The 19112-nt window shown below is 46.3% G+C and overlaps 1 pseudogene; it reads left to right on the forward strand.

The window, feature by feature from the left end:
- The first annotated feature begins 9573 nt into the window (after nt 1–9573).
- Nucleotides 9574–10558, forward strand: LOC145518981 (small ribosomal subunit protein uS2 pseudogene; annotated as a pseudogene).
- Nucleotides 10559–19112: the final 8554 nt, after the last annotated feature.

A 19112-nucleotide genomic window follows, 5' to 3' on the forward strand; every position in this document is an offset into this window, starting at 1 on the left:
CACTGCAATTTCTATGCTTTCTCACTAGCCACGCTTCTAGTGTTCAGGGTCCTAGTACCAAAAGAGGCCGGGACTGGGGCACATATGCTTTGCTCCCTTCAGGGCCGTTGGTCATGGCCCAAAGCGAGCTCATTTAGAAAGGCATAGGCTTGCTGCAACTTTGGATTCATTTCATCAGCTCCCTTTCTCTCTCCGTTGCCTTTTGTTTTGTTTTGTTTTGTTTTGTTTTACGTTTATCTTCTGCCGGTTTTTTTTTGTTTGTTTATTGGGGGGAGGGGTTCGCTTTTTTTTTTTTTATCTTAAAACGACAGGCATCTTCAACTCCTTCCTTCCTTACATACAACAAGACACCCCACGCCAAGGAGACAAGCAGTCTGTTTCTCCAACCTCCAGCATCTGGGCAGGCCTGTGACTTCTCTGACACATAAAGAATTGCAGAAGTGGCTTGGGGCCAGTTCTGAACCTGCCTTCCAAGAGATCTGGCAACTGCCACTTCCTTCACTCAGACTCCTGCACCCACACCAGGGTCCCTGGAAACCCAGGCTCTGCTGTGAGAAAACCAAGCCTCATACAGAAGTCATGTGCACAGTCTGGCCAACAGGCATGGCTGAGCTCCGAGCATCTAGTCCTGAGAGGGGACCTGGTGGAGCCTCTGGGTGATGCTGCCCCAGTTGCCATCCAGTTGCAGTAGCAAACGAGCTCTAAGCAAGAAACGTGCAGCTCAGCCCAGACAACCCACAGAGCTACGGGAGATGATGTCAAGGTTTATTTCAGATCACTAAGTTTTGCAATAGTTTGTTACATAGGAAGATTAACTTGATTGAATTTATAACAACCTCTTAAAAGCCAAATATAATCAAAATAAACTATAAGCCCTATTAAAATATAATTCAACTAAGCAAAAGTTTAAAATCTTAGTGCCTTTATTTAAAGATTTACGAATCCGGCAGCATCCAATTTAGCTGTTAGAAAGAAACTCTGAGGACTTACACAAAATAAAAGACTTTTATAGCCACAAGGGATCAGGGACAAGGAAGTTGTACTGCGCAAAGAATCCAAGAGATTATTGTGAGGTTACTTTCCATTAGGGGCTGGCAGGGGTCTCTCAGGCAGATGCCTTAACTAGTAATAATCAGAAGATTCCTGGCTGGTTGGGTCAAGATTTTATTTCTGGAGGAGCCAAAACTGCATTTACATCTATTTGGCTAGCATGGTTGCTAACTAAACAATTCCTTCGGGGACTGTTGTCTTGTTTTTAACAGTTCCCTGGGGACAGCAACAAGGCTTACCATTGCTGGTTCCTTGCGCTAAGCACAGTGACTGGTGTGTTCATTCCCCAAATGCTGAGAGCGCATGTGCTCTGTGCCAGGCCCGTGCTGGGGGCAGGGACCCAGCCCTGACACCTCACAGTCCTTGACATTCAAGAGGAGAATAAGACAGAAAACCACCACGCTTTAGAAAGAAATGATCCTGCAGCTCCCACAGAGCTGACGCTGTGGAGGGAGACAAGGAATAACCAGAAGAGCTTGTAGAAGAGTCAGCTCCTTGGAGGGAAGGGTGGGACACGGGACAGCGGGCTGGGAGGGGGCTGGGGCAGAGGGGGACGGGGAGGAGAGGAATCTGCAGGCCGGGACCGAGGGCCACTCCTCTGGGTGACCAGCCACGGTGGGTGCTGACAGGGCCGGCCCTGGTGCCATGAAGGACCGAGGTGGTAAGGGCAGGAAACGGAGGAGCTGTCACTGCTGATGTACAGGGGGACATGTCTCTGAGGTGACATTTAAGCTGCGCTCTGGGCCACTGTCCCTCTCCCCTTGTCACCAGAGCCAGACAGTGAGGATGGCCGCTAACATCACACGCACTCGTCAGTCCTGAACCTGCGCGCCCAGCTCACTCTTCCCTCCTGAGGAGTCACAGTAAAGGCCCCTGTACTGAATCCCCTCCCTCCCTCTCCTGACAAGTCCGCTCCTTTCCCGTGTGGCCCAATGGCATGGCCTGTCCCTCCTCTTGGGAACTGTAAGCAATCAACTCTCTTTGCAATGACAGTTGTCTCCTGATCTGTTTGCCTTATTATGCCTCAAATTCCCTATTAATACACTATGTCTTCAATTAGCCAAGAATGACAGCACACTCTGTAGACAATTCAGTGTGGACAAATGGAGAACAAATGAATGATGACACTTGTTGCAATGTCCTCAATCAGTTTAATATTTGATTGTATTTCAAGTGTGTGCTTTGTGTTTTCCTGGCTGGTTAGGTTCCTCTGGGTTAGCTGTGCATTCATTCACCAACTGTTTGTCCCGACAAAATTACTTGCAAGCAAACCTGAAATTCAGAATATGTTCATATTGTTTCCTATATCGCAGGAGTCTTAGAGCAAAATTTTACAGCAGCACTGATAAGGCGTTCATGGCTTTCTCCAGGTTGGCTAAGAGCGAGCATAGTAGTAGTTGTATAGTGTTAGTCCCTCTGTTGTGTCCGGCTCTTTGTGACCCCTCCTGTGAGAGGAGCCTGGCAGGCTACAGGCCCTGGGATCGAAAAGAGTTGGACACAACTGAGTGACTATATATTCTTCCAGATTCTTTCCTGTTATAGTCGTTACAAGATAGTGAGTATAGTTCCCCGCACTATACAGTAGGTCCTTGTTGTCCACCTAGTGTACAGACAGCAGTGTGTGCATATTGATCCCAAACTCCTATCTTACCTCTCCCCGCATCCCCCGTGATCCTCTTGGGTAACCATAAGCTTGTTTTCTATGTCTGTGACTCTACTTCTGCTTTGTAAATAAGTTCATCTGAATCATTTTTCAATATTCCACATATGTGATATCATACAATGTTTGTCTTTTTCTATCTGACTTACTTCACTTAATATGAAATCACCATGTTCATCCATGTTGCTGCAAATGGCATTACTTCATTTGCTTTTATGGCTGAGTAATTTTCCACTGTACAAATGTTCCACATCTTCTGGACCAAGCACTTCTTAGACTGTACAGCTTGACTTACTTTCAGTTCAGTTCAGGTCATTCGCTCAGTCGTGTCTGACTCTTTGCGACCCCATGAATTGCAGCACGTCAGGCCTCTCTCTCCATCACCAACTCCCAGAGTCTACCCAAACCCATGTCCATCGAGTCGGTGATGCCATCCATCCATCTCATCCTCTGTCATCCCCTTCTCCTCCTGTCCCCAACCCTTCCCAACATTAGGGTCTTTTCCAATGAGTCAACTCTTTGCATGAGGTGGCCAAAGTATTGGAGGGTCAGCTTCAACATCAGTCCTTCCAATGAACACCCAGGACTGGTCTCCTTTAGGATGGACTGGTTGGATCTCCTTACAGTCCAAGGGACTCTCAAGATTCTTCTCCAACACCACAGTAAAGGAACAAAACTTGTGAGTAAACCTAAGGTTTTTGTAGAGATGGAGAATTTCTCTGCAATGATTCATATATCATTAATTAGTATTTAATAGATTAGGAGACCAAGAATAGTAGGTAAAATTGGTGTGTGGTTTTGTTTTATGTCACTTACGTCAAGTCCTGATATCAGGGTTAAATTATATTCACAAAATCTGGATTTCTTCTGTTTTTTAGTCTTGATTCTCTAAAATTATGTGGTACTTGTGTAGTCAGTTGTTCTTTGCTTGCATAGCCTTTACATGATCTTCAGAAGTAATTCTTGAAAAATTTTATTTTATAGTCTTCCTTGCTTATTTTTCTTTTGTTATAGCTGCTTTAAATATTGGTCTTGAGAATACATATTTTTCCAGAAAGTAGTCAATTTCTTGAATATTCTAGTATATTTGCAGGGTATATAAAGGGGTTGACATTCATTTTTTTGGGGGTGGGTATGAGATGGACAGGGAGGCCTGGTATGCTGCAGTTCATGGGGTCGGAAAGAGTCAGACATGACTGAGCGACTGAACTGAACTGCTGAGATGATACGACATATACATCGGACCTGCTGTCTGGCACAGGACCCCTAAACGTCTTGAAGTTTCCCGGGGGACAGAAATGTCTTCTGGTTTGTTTTGTGTGTTTTCTGAAAGTGTTAATTGTCCTTTTTCCTGGTAGAAAATGATTACTTTCATAACAGACACTTTTGAGGATTATTGCTAATTCTATGTGCCCTTTATTTTAAGGCTTGTGATTAATTTCATCTCTTTCTCTGTTTTGTTTGTTTGTTTGTTTTGTTTTTGTTTTTCGTTTCGGCGCTAATACATGCATTTTCTCTCTCAGTTGAATGCCCCACATATTCAAGGAGGTTTCTTCACTCTGGCTGGTGAGGATTCTCAGCCCCACATGAACTTTGGACATTCTTCAATGCATTCAGTTCAGTTCAGTTCAGTCGCTCAGTCATGTCCAACTCTTTGAGACTCCATGGACTGTAGCATGCCAGGCCTCACTGTCCATCACCAACTCCCGGACTTTACTCAAACTCATGTCCATCGAGTCGGTGATGCCATCCAGCCATCTCATCCTCTGCCATCCCATTCTCCTCCTGCCCTCAATCTTTCCCAGCATCAGGGTCTTTTCTAAGGAGTCAGCTCTTTGCATCACGTGGCCAAAGTATTGGAGCTTCAGCTTTATCATCAGTCCTTCCAATGAATATTCAGGATCTCCTTTAGGATGGACTGGTTGGATCTCCCTGCAGTCCAAGGGACTCTTAAGAGGCTTCTCCAACACCACAGTTCAAAAGCACCAATTCTTGTGCACTCAGCTTTCTTTATAGTCCAACTCTCACATCATACATGACTACTAGAAAAGCCATAGCTTTGACTAGATGGACTTTTGTTGACAAAGCACTGTCTCTGTTTTTTAATATGCTGTCTAGGTTGGTCATAACTTTCCTTGCAAGAAGTAAGCATCTTTTAATTTCATGTCTCCAATCACCATCTGAAGTGATTTTGGAGCCCCCCAAAATAAAGTCAGCCACTGTTTCCCCATCTATTTCTTGAGCTATTTCAAATCGTAAAAGATAATGCTGTGAAAGTGCTACACACAATATGCCAGCAAAGTTGGAAAACTCAGCAGTGGCCACAGGACTGGAAAAGGTCAGTTTTCATTCCAATCGCAAAGAAAGGCAATGCCAAAGAATCCTCAAACTACTGCACAATTGCACTCATCTCACATAGTCAAGTAATGCTCAAAATTCTTCAAGCCAGGCTTCAGCAATACGTGAACCGTGAACTACCAGATGTTCAAGCTGGTTTTAGAAAAGGCAGAGGAACCAGAGATCAAATTGCCAACGTCTGCTGGATCATCGAAAAAGCAAGAGAGTTCCAGAAAAATATCTATTTTTGCCTTATTGACTATGCCAAAGCCTTTGACTGTGTGGATCACAATAAACTGTAAAAAATTCTGAAAGGGATGGAAATATCAGCCCACCTGACCTGCCTCTTGAGAAACCTGTAGGAAGCAACAGTTAGAACTGGACATGGAACAACAGACTGGTTCCAAATAGGAAAAGGAGTACGCAAGGCTGTATGTTGTCACCCTGCTTATTGAACTTATATGCAGAGTACATCATGAGAAATGCTGGGCTGGAAGAAGCACAAGCTGGAATCAAAATTGCTGGGAGAAATATCAATCACCTCAGATATGCAGATGACACCACTCTTATGGCAGAAAGTGAAGAAGAACTAAAGAGCCTCTTCATGAAAGTGAAAGAGGAGAGTAAAACAGTTGGCTTAAAGCTCAACATTCAGAAAATGAAGATCATGGCATCCGGTCCTATTCAATGCATAGGTCTCCAGTAATAATTCTTTCCTCAAAAGTTGTTCCTGCCCAGCCTTGTGGAATTTCACCTGTGTGTGATCAGATGACAGAGACTCAGTGGGCTCATTAGGCACTTGTAATTCCTCTCTGAGTAGCTCTCTCTTTTTGATGTCCTGCCCCACACGTATCGCCTTCTGCACCTCCCTGGCTCACCTGTGTTCTCAGATCAGGAGTTTGCTGGAACACATCTGGGTTCTCCTCCCTCTACCTGCAGCATGGAAATTGCCTGAAGGCAGACAGCCGGGGGTCATCAGATGGATTTGTGTATCCATCTTCACTCTAGGAACTTAGTCCTGCACTGCCTGCTGTCCAGGATCTGAAAACAGTTGTTTCAAGTATTTTGTTCAGTTTTCTAGTTAGCAGTGCTAGGTGAGGACGTTCAAACACTGTTCCTCTTAAAGCTGGGAGTGGAAGCCACATTTTGTTTTTACAGACACTCTTTGAATCAGTAATTCTAAACCAGTTAACCGTATATGTTTGAAAGTATCTTTGGCTTCATTTTCTCTGTTTTGCTCTTGCAAATGTTAAAACAAAACCAAATATCAAGAGACACACTAAAACAGGTTTTGTTTTCTGTTTATTTCTGGTTGAACTTTATGCCAACAAATCCTAAGTAAGGAGTTAGGAAACTGCAGTAAGTCAAAGCACCAGCAAGATCACAGGATCTGCAATCAACAGGGTTCTTAATGGTACCAGAGAGCCTTTTTTTTTTTTTTTTTTTGCCCTGCCATAGGAGGTGGATGCAGTAATTGTGGCGCTAGAGAGATCACAGGACACTAATGACACCAGTGAGCCAACTAGAATACAGGAGGCTGAGGCCAGGTGCAGCACGTTTGGTCAGTGTGAGCTGAAACATATTTAATTCTGAATTTCCAGAACCATTACCTCAAACAAAGTGTTCAACTTCTTCCGATGTTCACATAGAAAGATTGCATAAAATCTTTTGCCTAGAAATTCTACTTCCATGGAAGAAAGCCACCAGGAAGATTGCTTGGAGAATTTAAGAAACGTGTGGTTTTTAGGCGAAGAAGGAGGAAGTGAGTAAATGGCAAGTACATTTCAGAAACAGAAAGGGGTCTGTGCAAAGCCAGCAGGCTCTCTTTGGTGGAAGGCAGGCTGTGCACTCACTGCTCCTTCCCCATTTAACTGAGATCACTTTTATCGTGTATCAGGTAGCTCCAGTGAAAACTTCAAGTACAGGGGCTTCCCTGGTGGTCCAGTGGTTAAAAATATGCCTTGCAGTGCAGGGGACACCGGGTCAATCTCTGGTCCCCAGAAGATCCCACAGGCCACAGAGACATTAAGTCCATGCACCACAAATACAGAGCCCAGGCACTCTGGAGTCCACCGCTGTGCATTAAGAGAAGCCGCCAAAACGGGAAACCCCACCCCCGCAACTAGAGCACAGACCCTGCTTGCTACAGGTAGAGAGAGCCTGCATGCAGCAAAGAAGGCCCAGTGCAGCCAAAAAGAAATAAAATTATAGTTAAACAATAACTACAACAACAAAAAGACCTTCAAGTACAGTGACTCTCAATGGCTCGAGTAACTCCTACTCATTGTTCTCAGCACCCCGGCGTATGGGGTCTACAGGTAACCCCTCTTCCCGTGAAGGCCCAGAGTCTCCATCGACCACACGCGTCTCCAGCAGTGTGCTGTGTGATCTCCCGACTCAGCTCTGCACAGAAGTGCTTCTGACGGTGTCAGTCTTTAGGCAGGGGAGTCATTCTTGTGAATCATCATCTAAGAATTAATATCCTCTCACCTGCAATTTTATTTCTATATTCCTCTAAAGGAGTTCCTAAAAATCCCAATTGTAGTTCTTAAAAGAGCGTTTTAACAAAATATTGGTTTGAACAGTTATGTTTTTATTTATCAACTTTTATGTCTCCTTCATTGTGTCCTGTGCTCTGGCTCAGCCTCTCTCTTGGCCTCTGCTCTTGGTCTCTCATGAAACAATGGACAGGATGTATTAATTGCATCTGCCCTCCCCTCTCACTGGCTCTTTTCCATTCTCCCTCATCTCTCTGTGACATATGTTACCATAGGCACATCTCTATTACCATGACCCCTCTCCTCCCCTTGGGAAGCCTGTCATCACCTTCCTGCTTCTTTCTCTGCTGCCCCGTGTATGTCCCTGCCCAACACTCACAGCAGCTTCACAGCAGGCCCTCTCCCTCACTCTCCTCTTCAGAGTTCCTGCTGGAATTTCTGGACGCCACCTCCCAAGTATTTTCCTCTGACTCTGACTTCTTCTCCCCTGTTGTGGGCCCTGTAGCATCTTCCCCTGAATGAAGACCACAGATAAAACCTAAATTCTCCCTCTTCCCCAGCTACCTTAAACTCCTCTGAGGCTGTCTCCTTCTCATGCAGGCTCAGTGATTCAGCATCATCCATGAACCATTGTTCTAGACTCAACCATCTATCTGGCCATGTTGATACCACCTCCAGGGGAGTGGGCTGAGCCATGATGAACAGTGTGAAGATGGCAGGTAGAGACCAGGTCAGACAAGGAGGCCATGAGAATGGAGGAGAGTGCTAAGAAGAAGAGCAGATTACAGAGAAGTCATAAGGGTAGAGAAGGTTGGAGAATGTTTTTAAAAACAGATCAGGGAGAAATCTGGGAGAGGAGGGGTTGAGTCTTAACAAAAGACAAATGATCATTGCATAGCTCCTCAGGGGGAAAAACAAATCCAGCTACATGCTAGTTTACCAGCAACATCCTATCAGATACTATATTTCGGTTAGAACTACTTCAGGCTACAAATCCATTAGATTTGTAGAAATTCCTAATGCATTAGAAATTTATACAATTTTCTACAATGGAATAAATTAGGCTAAGGTTATGCATTACATTGTTTTTTGTGATGTCAAGATGTCATGTTATATTAGTGTTTACTCCAATGTGGACCACTAAAGCATATTATAGCACATCATCTATTCAGTGAACTGATTTGTGGAAAATAGTGCCCCAAGAGAGAATGTTCCCCAAGATATTGTCAGCTGAATATAAGCCAGATACCCTAAAACAGTGTGCACAGTGTACTGCCATTTATGGTTTTAAAAGTGGGTGTGTGCTCAGTCACTCAGTCACGTCCGACACTTTGTGACACTATGGACTGTAGCCCACCAGGCTCCTCTGGCCATGGCGACTCTCCAGGCAGGGATACTAGAGTGTGTTGCCATTTCCTTCTCCAGAGGATCTTCCAGACCCAGGGATTGAATCTGAGTCACTTATGTCTCCTGCATAGGGAGGTGTGTTCTTTACCACTAGCACCACCATGTGACGTGAAAAGAAATAGATATTTGTAGTTGCTTGACCCCTCACTCCAGTACTCTTGCCTGGAAAATCCCATGGACAGAGGAGCCTGGTAGGCTACAGTCTATGGGGTTGCTAAGAGTCGGACATGACCGAGCGACTTCACTTTCACTTTTCCCTTTCATGCACTGGATTAGGAAATGGCAACCCACTCCAGTATTCTTGCCTGGAGAATCCCAGGGACGCTGGAGCCTGGTGGGCTGCCGTCTATGGGGTTGCACAGAGTTGGACACGACTGAAGCGACTTAGCAGCAGCAGCAGCAGTGTGAACATAAAATGACATTCTGGGACATCTCTCCTGATCCAGTAGCTAAGACTCTGCCCTCTCATTGTAGGGGCCTGAGTACAATCCCTTGTCAGGAAACTAGACCCCCACGTACCACAGCTAAGAGTTCCCATGGAGAAGGTCCCGCAGGCACAGCCAAATAAATACTTAGAAAAAGGAATCAACCTCTGGAAGTCATTCCTGAAAAAGAAAACACATGGCTGACCATGGAAGCAGCAGCGCCTTGACAGTAAGGGAGGTGGTAGGAGGAACAATCTGATATAAAGTATATTTTTAGGTTCTTGAACCTTGGACATGTATTATAAGTCCTCAGAAATGCCAAGACATTACAAAAAATTTTAAACCTCTAAGGAATAAAGCTCACAGCATTATTTCTACCAACTGAATGAAAGTCAAGTTTGTTTTATCAGAAAGATAAAGATCTGGCTTCTCTAAAACTTCTTCTCAAGCTTTTTCTATTCTACCCAGACAGTGGGCCATAGGGCACTGTCTGGATTCTTGTCATAACTCGAAGTGAGTCTTTTACACTATCCTGGGTCCTTGATGTCCGGCAAATGAAGGACGACATCATCACGTCCCTGGCGGCAGGAGCCCTGTTAGGTGGCACCGACCTTTACTTCCCAATGGAGCAGTACATCTACAGAAGGAAAAGTGATGGCGTCTACATTAGGAATCCAAAGAGAACCTGTGAGAAACTTCTATCGGAAGCTCATGCCATTGTTGCCATTGAAAACCCAGCTGCTGTCACCGTTGTGTCCTCCAGGAATCCTCACCAGCGAGCTGAGCTGCAGTTTGCTGCCACTGCTCCTGTGGCCGACCGCTTCACTCCTGGAGCCTCCACTAACCAGGCCCAGGCAGCTTCTAGGAGCCAAGACTCCTGGTGGTTAGGATGCCAGGGCTAACCGCCAGCCTCTCACAGAGGCATTGATGTGAACTTGCTTATCATCGGTCTGTGTGACACAGACTCTCCCCTGCATTATGGAGAGGACTCATTCCCGACAACAAGGGAGCTCAGTCGGTGGGTCTGACTTGGCGGATGCTCACCCTGGAAGATCTGCCCGTGCGTGGCACCGTTTCCTGTGAACACTCTTGGGAGGTCGTGCCTGATCTCTAGGTCTGCAGATTCTGAAGAGATTAAAAGGGAAGAGCAGGTGGCAGCTGAGCAAGCTCTGACCAAGTAGGACCTCATGGTGAATGTGTGACTTCAGCACCTGAGTGCTACGCTACTGGATCTGAGGTGGGGGCCTAGTCCACAGGCGGACAGGCGAGCTTGCTGCCTACTCGGCAGTTACCCCTGAAACCTGGCCTGCAGCACCCACTGCTCAGGTCACTGGATGGGTAGGGACAGCCACTGAGTGGGCTTCAGCTCTTCTTTCACAGACTCTTTTCTTGAGTGGGGGCTGTGTTGGGTCCATGTTGCTGCACAGGCTTTGCTCTGGTTGCGGTGAGCGGGGCACACTCACTCGTTGTGGTGCACGGCCTTCTCACTGCAGCGGCTTCTCTTGTTATGGAGCGTGGGCTCTAGGGTCCCCAGGCTTCAGTAGTGGCAGGGCATGGGCTCAGTAGCTGTGGTTCCTAGGCTGTAGAGCACAGGCTCAATGGTTGTGGTGCATGGGCTTAGTTCCTCTGAGGCACGTGGGATCTTCCTGGACCAGGGATTGAACTCATGTCTCCTGCACTGGCAAGATTCTTTACCATGAGCCATCATGGAAACCACACAAACTCTTAAAATGCAAATAGGTTGACAGAAAATAAACAGTTTCTAAATAAATAAATATGTCTACTCATGAGAATGTTCTGTGACTTTTGCTTTTTTCCTTTCACATAAGAGGATAATTTCCTAATTCATAATTCACTCTGTTCTTCCCTCAAACAACATTTGCCACTGCTAATTTTATTAGCTAAGCTTGATCCAATTTTTAAAATACTTTTCTCCCACTTTCCCCTATGCACTGTACATTTATTATCAATTGAGATCATATTTTATCATTGTTCAGTCACTCAGTCATGTCCAACTCTTTGTGACCGCATGGAATGTAGCACACCAGGCTTCCCTGCCCTTCACCATCTCCCAGAGATTATATTTACATACTTCATATGGACAGGATCATCATTTGACTTCATACTTGAATTATTTCTCTGAATCTGACATATTAAGGTGATAGTAAGATATAAAACACTTGCCTGACTTCAGCACAATAAAGAATTATAGAATCAGGTGACCATACCTGAAGACTGATTATAAAACCAGCAGCCATGTTGACGTTGAGGAGCAGTGACACATGGGGGGACATTTTATGTGGTGAGAGAGAGGCGAGCTCTCTTCAGGGATTTAAAGGGCTGTTTGAAAACAGAGTAGAACTAGGCTCAGTGGATGGGCCTCATGGGAGCCACTTCCCAGGGACACAGGGGACAGAGTCTTGAGTGTCTTGAGTGCCCCTCAGGTGGTCTGAAGCGGTGGCCACGGCACCCCTCTGTGTATCACTGGAGATGGTAGTTGTATTGTGTGTCTGTACGAGTCTGTTAAGGTGATCTTGCATGCAGAAAAGTAAATTTGACTAAATGGCAGATGACCTCAGCTCTAATAATAAGATCTTTTCTTGAATCAATTTCTTTCTCCTCTCAGCTTCTCCATCCCAAAGGAGTCACTCTGCATGTGACCCATTCTCTTGTAATTCCATTCTTCAAAGCCTCAAATTTTGTAGCTTTTTTTCAGGAAGTATCTTTCCATCTTTATTCCTCAGACAAGATAAGCAAAAGTAAAATTTTCTTAATGGGCTTTAAAGATAAGCAAATACTTTTAAAATTAGACTTTCTAAAAGTTCTAAATTCATTCATGTTCTCACAGTAGTATGTTCAATCCTAAGTCTGTATTGAGCATTTTTACCTGATTCAAACACCACTCTGGGGAGAGAATTGGTGGTGGGTGGGACTTCACAGACCACTGGGATTTTGAATTCTTGACAGTTAGATCTCCTTTTACAGAAGTGTTAGCAGCCAATGGAACAAGGAGCATATAGTGCCAGATTACAGGGCTGACAGCAGGGAAAGGCAGTTTATTGATGACAGAAAAGATCTGCCTTCTGACAAGCAGTCGCCTCTCACGGTGAGACAAACCGGAAGTGCCTGCAGACTCAGAGACGCCTGCGCAGAGAGTAGGATGGCTTCAGCCACATCTGTTGTCAGAAAAGCCTTCAGAAAGGGGTCGTTCCTTGACCTGACTTGTGCTTCCTGTTCCTTTAACTCTCTGCGCTTCGGGGCTGCTCTGCTGAGTTGAACTCCCCTTTGCTTTTCCTAGATTCCCTCTGGGGCCTTCTCAGAGCACCTGGCAGCAGGCAGGAGGCAGTGGGTCCCTTGCGCAGGTCTGGGACAGCATGCTGAGCGTCCACGTCCCTCTCATGGGTGTGGCTGTGATGGGACCAGAGGTCAGAATCGGGAGGGTGGTAGGGGTGCCTTTGTTTTCTTTCACTCCAGGGCCAGGAGCTCTTAACCTGAGGGATTTGGAGAGCCCAGGGAGCCTGTGGCCTCCCTGAAGTGATGTATAAAATGCGTCTGTGCACAAGCTTTTGTTCAGATAAAATTAAATGCCCTGGGTTCACCCCTTCAGAATATTTTATCATTGTTCCTAGTCTGTCCAGATCCCGTGCATTGGAGGAGAACATGGCTGCAGGGATTTCATCACACTTCCATTGCTACCAGTCCCTAGTAAAAAAAGCTTTCAGAATCAAGAGAATCTGGTGGCTGACAAGGTTTAAAATCATCCTATGAAGCACCTAGAATCAAGAGCATTTGATCTGTACTCTAATGGAACATTTTAACGTCTAGTAATTTGCTTTTCACTCGTGAGCGGCTAGGTCAAATTGTTTCCAAACAAGAAAACTGAACTTTATAAAGTCTAAGTGTCTGACCAGGGTTTCAAATTAGTTTAGGGCAGGTCCCAGGTCGACCTGAGATTCTGTCATTACCAGAAATTAAAGTAGCAAAGAGCATTTGTGACACAAACACCAAAAGTGTTTTATTACTGGATAATCTGGCTTGGGAAGATCCCCTAGAGAAGGGAATGGCAACTCACTCCAGTATTCTTGCCTGGAGAATTCCATGGGCAGAGGAGCCTGGCAGGCTACAGTCCACGGGATCGCAAAGAGTCGAACATGACTGAGTGACTTTCACTTTCTTTTTTCAGTTTGGATCAACAGAGAGGTAAAGTCTTGTCTGTGGATATTTGTACATGCTTCCTACAGATCCAGCTAAATGGCTTTGTGTTCTTGTGGAATTGCTCCCATGACATTGATCTGGACTTCATACACTTATGTACCACTTTACTTTGTTTTCTGTGCAATGGTGGTAAAACAGTTAAATAGCAAGTAAACAAGCCAAAGCCCGTGAACTGTTTTTTCAAGAGGCTGAAAGTGCCACCTACTGACCAATCTGTAGACATGCCCAAGGAATGTAGTCTGAGCCCTTTGGCCTGAGAGCCATAGGAACTCAGATATTAAGGTAAGTTAGACTCACATCGGAGAAGGCATTGGCACCCCACTCCAGTGCTGTTGCCTGGAAAATCCCATGGACAGAGGAGCCTGGTAGGCTACAGTCCATGGGGTCGCTAAGAGTGAGACAGGACTGAGCGACTTCACTTTCACTTTCACTTTTCCCGTTCATGCATTGGAGAAGGAAATGGCAACCCACTCCAGTATTCTTGCCTGGAGAATCCCAGTGATGGCAGACCCTTGTGGGCTGCCGTCTATGGGGTCGCACAGAGTTGGACACGACTGAAGCGACTTAGCAGCAGCAGCAGACTCACATCTAACTATATTTTCTACTTATATGCTATTTATAATGAGCTATGTAGTTATATTTATTCTCTCTCCTGAGCATTCTCAATCTTTGGTTACAGAAAGTAACATATTGAAAATCATTGAACTGTGGCAGTTGTAAGTAACAGTATCAGGCTATTATATGAGCTTTCCTCAGGTCCAGATTATCCAACACCAAAATGCCTTTAGAGATCTGGAGCAAAACTGCTCTTTGCCACTTTAACTCCTAGTAACGACTGAGGCCCAGAGCTCCCTGAGTAGCAGCTCCTGTTGGAGACTCCACTGTATTTATTTTGCATGTGTTTAAGAGATGAGAGAAAAAGAGAAAGCTCTAAAATGGCAAAAGATTTCAGGTACAGCAAAACGGAGGTTTTTAATCTTGGTTTGAGTGTTTTGTTTTTAATGGAACAATCCATTATTCAACAGGCCAAAATAAGTTTTGAGAAGAAAGTGTACATTTTCTTCCCCTCAGAGATATTGGCAGCCAAATTAATTAAAACATGTCTTTACTGTGGGCCTGGCATAAATTCAGACTTGCTTTGGACAGGTAACTGATTTCCAGGCTGCCGTAAACCCAGCAAGTGTTCAAGGAATGTTCTAGTGACTGGAGTGGACAAGAGTGTGCAGCCGGCGTTTCATTGTTTGTGCTGCTCGTGTGCTCATTCTGTCTTTAACCCATCAGCGAATATTCACTCTCTTCTACATAGCTTGTCATTTGTTTGACTCTGAAATACATTGGTTCAGTTTTTATGATAAGCTTGTTCGGTACAATCATCTGTAAAGTGTTTATTTAAATGCAAACAATATACACACTTGTTCAGCTTCATCCTGAGTTAAAAGTAGAGGGAAAAACTGGATAATTTAGAGTAAAAGTAAAATTTCTCTTTCATCCCTATCAAAGTATTTGTGATTCATTGCATATATTCCTCCAGCTTTTTGAAAAACATTTTCAACTATAGATATATTTACACACAGATGATACAGTTTCATTTTTAGTTCATTTATACAAGTAATGTGTGTTGTTTTGCAGCTTGCTTTTGTCATGTAACAGTACGACTTTGAGGTGTCACCATTTCCTGTTTCGGGGTTTTCCACTGGTTTTATATAGGAATATAAAAATCTTTCTTTAGAACAACGTGATTCCGCTCTAAGCAGACTAGGTTCATCTAGCCTCGACATTTAGGGAATTCAGAAATGTCTTTAGTTGCCCTGCACATCCCACCATCTGGAAGGGAGGAAACTGAGAGCCAGGAACGTCTCAGTAATAAACACCAGGCACCCGGTTAACCCAGCTCCACAGGAGGAGGAAGGGCAAGGACAGCTCACTGACCGGAGGGAAGGTCTTGTGATTTCTGTGTCTCCAGCCTGGCGGGTACCAGCCCGAGAGAATCAAGGAAAGAGAGGCGGTAGCAGGAGAAGAGTGGAGGGCAGTAAACTGACCTCCCAGCGGCAAAGCCCAAAGGTCACAGCAGAGACAGGGAGGACGAGAGGGCCTGTGGGAGGAGCCGGACGAGAGACACCTGGAGGCGGCTTCCTCCCGCTCACCCCACTCCAGGAGGGGCTGATGGGCCGGTGAGGGGCTCACATCCGCTCCCCTCACTAAGACGGTGCTGCTCAGGTTGGTCTGGGAAACACACTTCCTGTTTCACCGGAGTGATTCAGGTGTGTCTCCCCTGTAGTTTCAGGTTGGGTCTTCTTTGCCTGCCTCCCCCTCACTTTTCACTCAGGCCTCAGTCTTCATTTTTTTCTGGCAAATAAAATATGGTCAGTAGGCAGAGTTGACCATGCAAAAGGCAAAGGCCTGCCTCTGAGGAATAATACATACTCATATTGTTATACTAGTTTATTTGTATTTATTAATTTACTTTATTATAGCATTGATGACCTTGATGCTGTTTTTCATTCTGTTTTTTTTTTTTTTAAGATGCCACGTGTAAGTGAGGTCACCCTTTTCCTGTGCACCTGTAGGACTAGTGCAGGTCTTAGTAGGTCCTGGATCTGGTACCCTCTCAACATTGCATGCGGAGTCTTGGGGCTGCTGTGTGAGAATGACCATTCAGTGGATGGGAAACTCGGTGAGATGGGACTGTGATCTCCTCCCACCACCTGTCATGGGGCAGATTCTCCCAGCCCTGGTGTGTGGCCCTGGGGCACTTCCACTCCACATCAGTAAACTGTGTGCTCATTCAGTAAAGACTCTGTTTCCAACAATGGTGATAATGGACACCACCTTTGATAAAGGCTTCATTAATTAGAGCAACTGCTGTTTGGAAACACAAGTGCAGACTAGAACCTCTCCCCTTGTAGTGTCAAACATCTGGCAGGAAAACAGCTCCCTAGGAGACTTTCCCTAGATTTTAGTCACAGAATCAGCCGACCATGAAAACTTCACGTGTTCTATAGGCCTTTACAGAAGGTTGCTTTTATATTAAACCACGGGAGTGGATTTGAACCCACCCTAATCCTAAACATCTGCAACTCAGGGAACACTAACTGTGCACTTGGAATCTATGGACAGATATGAATGAGAATTCACTCATATAAAAAGCCACAAGCAAAGACCTTAACCCTTTCTCAAATTTTAATTAGAGGTATGGCTGGCAGAGTTTTGCCCTGTATATTCCCCACTTCAGAGATCATTGAAAGCTTTGACTAAAGTGAAATTCCCACAGGGAGGACCCCTTGTGTTTCTAGAGTACAAGTTTCAACCTGCTTGATTAGTCCCCCCAGAGGGACCTGGGGTGGAGGAATTAAAGGAAAGTTGATCATCAATCACTTTCCAGTGTCAATATTTACCAAAAGATAAAAACTGCCATAATTTACCATCACCACTGGCCAAGCATGGCTAGTACCTAGACCTTCAGAGACAACACTTCATTCTTTGGCTACAGTGCTTTAGTACCCAGGAAACTATCTGGCCAAGCATATGACTATGTGATTTTGGTGGTTACTCTCTGAACTGTGTAACTGAAGAAAGATCACAGAAATTATGTAGATTATTTTACGTGTGTACCAAACAGCTGCCACTTTTAACTCTTTTATCCACAGCCTAATCTTGAATCTCAAGTCACTCAGTACAACCAGTGTTCAACCAAACATCCAGGAACAAATGGAACAGGCTGGGGGTAAACCTAAAGATTAATACACATCAGAGCTGATGAACGTTAGAGATTACCTAGTCCAATCTCCAAATCCTCTGAAGATTTGTGGTGTCTCCAGATCATCGCAGAGCCAGGTTCTTTCCAGCACACTCCTGTCACTCATCCTTCAATCATCCATTCACCAGTGACTGAGAATCAACTCGTGTCAGGTGCCAGGAAAGGCGCATGAGCAGGACACAGGCCTGCTTTCGCCGAAGCTTTCACTGCAGCAGGAACTCACCTAGGAACTGACAATCTGATGATGTTACAGAGGGTGAACACAGGTGCTCAGGAGGTGACGGAAGGATTAGGGAGACTCCCCTGGACCAGGGGTACTGAACATGACGATGAAATGACGGGGAGCTGGTGGAACAAGGGGTAGGGAGAGGAGCTCCCCAGGCAGGAGGAGCAGCGTGTATAAAGCCTTGCCTCAGGGGAAAATGTACAGTGCCAGGCACTAGAAGAAGTCCAGGATGGCGGGGAGATTAGAGTCAGGAGAAACACAGGGGTCATTCATGGAAGGTCCTGGAACCTTGGGCCGGGTGGTAGTGAGAAACTATTGAAGTTTTTAAGCAGGAGTTGTTGTTGTTGTTGTTTTAAGTAAAATTTTCGCTCTAGGAAGGATAGATTGGAAGGAATGCAGAGAGACCCTTGGGGGGTGTGGGCAGGCAGAGATGCAAAATTGGACAAATCAAGACAGAAAAGAGTGGGAGATTCAATTAAGTGTGACATTTGAAAGTAGAAAGTAGAGTAAACACTCTTGAGAACTCAATTCAGCTCGACCGTTCTCCTGAGAGGTTTTCCTGTTGGCTCAGATGGTAGAGAATCCGCCTGCAATGAGGGAGACCTGGGTTGGGAAGACCCCCTGGAGGAGGGCACGGCAACCCGCGCCCGTATTCTGGGCTGGAGAATCCCATGGACAGAGGAGCCTAGCGGGCTACAGTCACTGGGGTCACACAGAATCGAACACGACTGAGCGACTCAGCACAGCACAAACGCATCGCGGAGAACACGGAGCAACTGAAGTGGCCTCTGAGCAGCCCCACGGCCACGCCTGCACCAGGCGGATCCGGGGCCCCAAGGCGGCGAGGACGCCCCGCCGGGTGGAGACACACGGACGACGCCGGGCACGGAAAGCCCCTCCCGGAGAGGCGGCAGGACGAAGCGTCTCCGCGGCAGGAGGGCGGCAGGCCCTGCTGGACGGCCCGCCCGGACCAGCTCTCTTCGCCCAGGGAGCGCGGCGCCGGCCGACCACGGAGCTCTGTGTTCCGTCTGCAGAGAGCAAGCGTGCCCGCGGCCCCGGCGGGACGAGGCCGTCAGCGCCGCCGCTGCCCGGGGCTCTCCCGGCCCTGGCGGCCGAGTCAGCCTCGCGGAAGCTGCCGGAGCTCCGGAGGGAAGGAGCGGTACAACAGTGACCGCCAGGGGCGCCCGACAACCGGCGCGAACCCCCGCGGCACGGCTCCGGATCGCCGGCTGCCCGAAACCCGAGCTCATCCCGTGTATGCGGCTCGGAGCGCTCTGCTGGCGCGGCCCCGGGAGCGGACCGGGCTGGAAGATCCGGGTACGAGGCTGCCGCGACGGGGATGACTTCTTATGCTTTGTGAAGAACACTGCAGACCCGGCTTCCTTCTGTCCTCAGATTCTTCCCTCGTTTACAGGAGCCCCTAGCAATTCGCTAGTTTGCCCCAATCGCCCCTGTCCCCACCCCGGACAACCGCAGGGCTCTTCTCTCCCAGACCTAGAGCTGCTTTCCCGAGGGAAGGACACTCCCAGCCCATTGC

This window comes from Giraffa tippelskirchi, chromosome 8 (genome assembly GCF_054371585.1).
Source record: "Giraffa tippelskirchi isolate mGirTip1 chromosome 8, T2T-mGirTip1v1.2.pri, whole genome shotgun sequence".
Classification (NCBI taxonomy): Eukaryota; Metazoa; Chordata; class Mammalia; order Artiodactyla; family Giraffidae; genus Giraffa; species Giraffa tippelskirchi.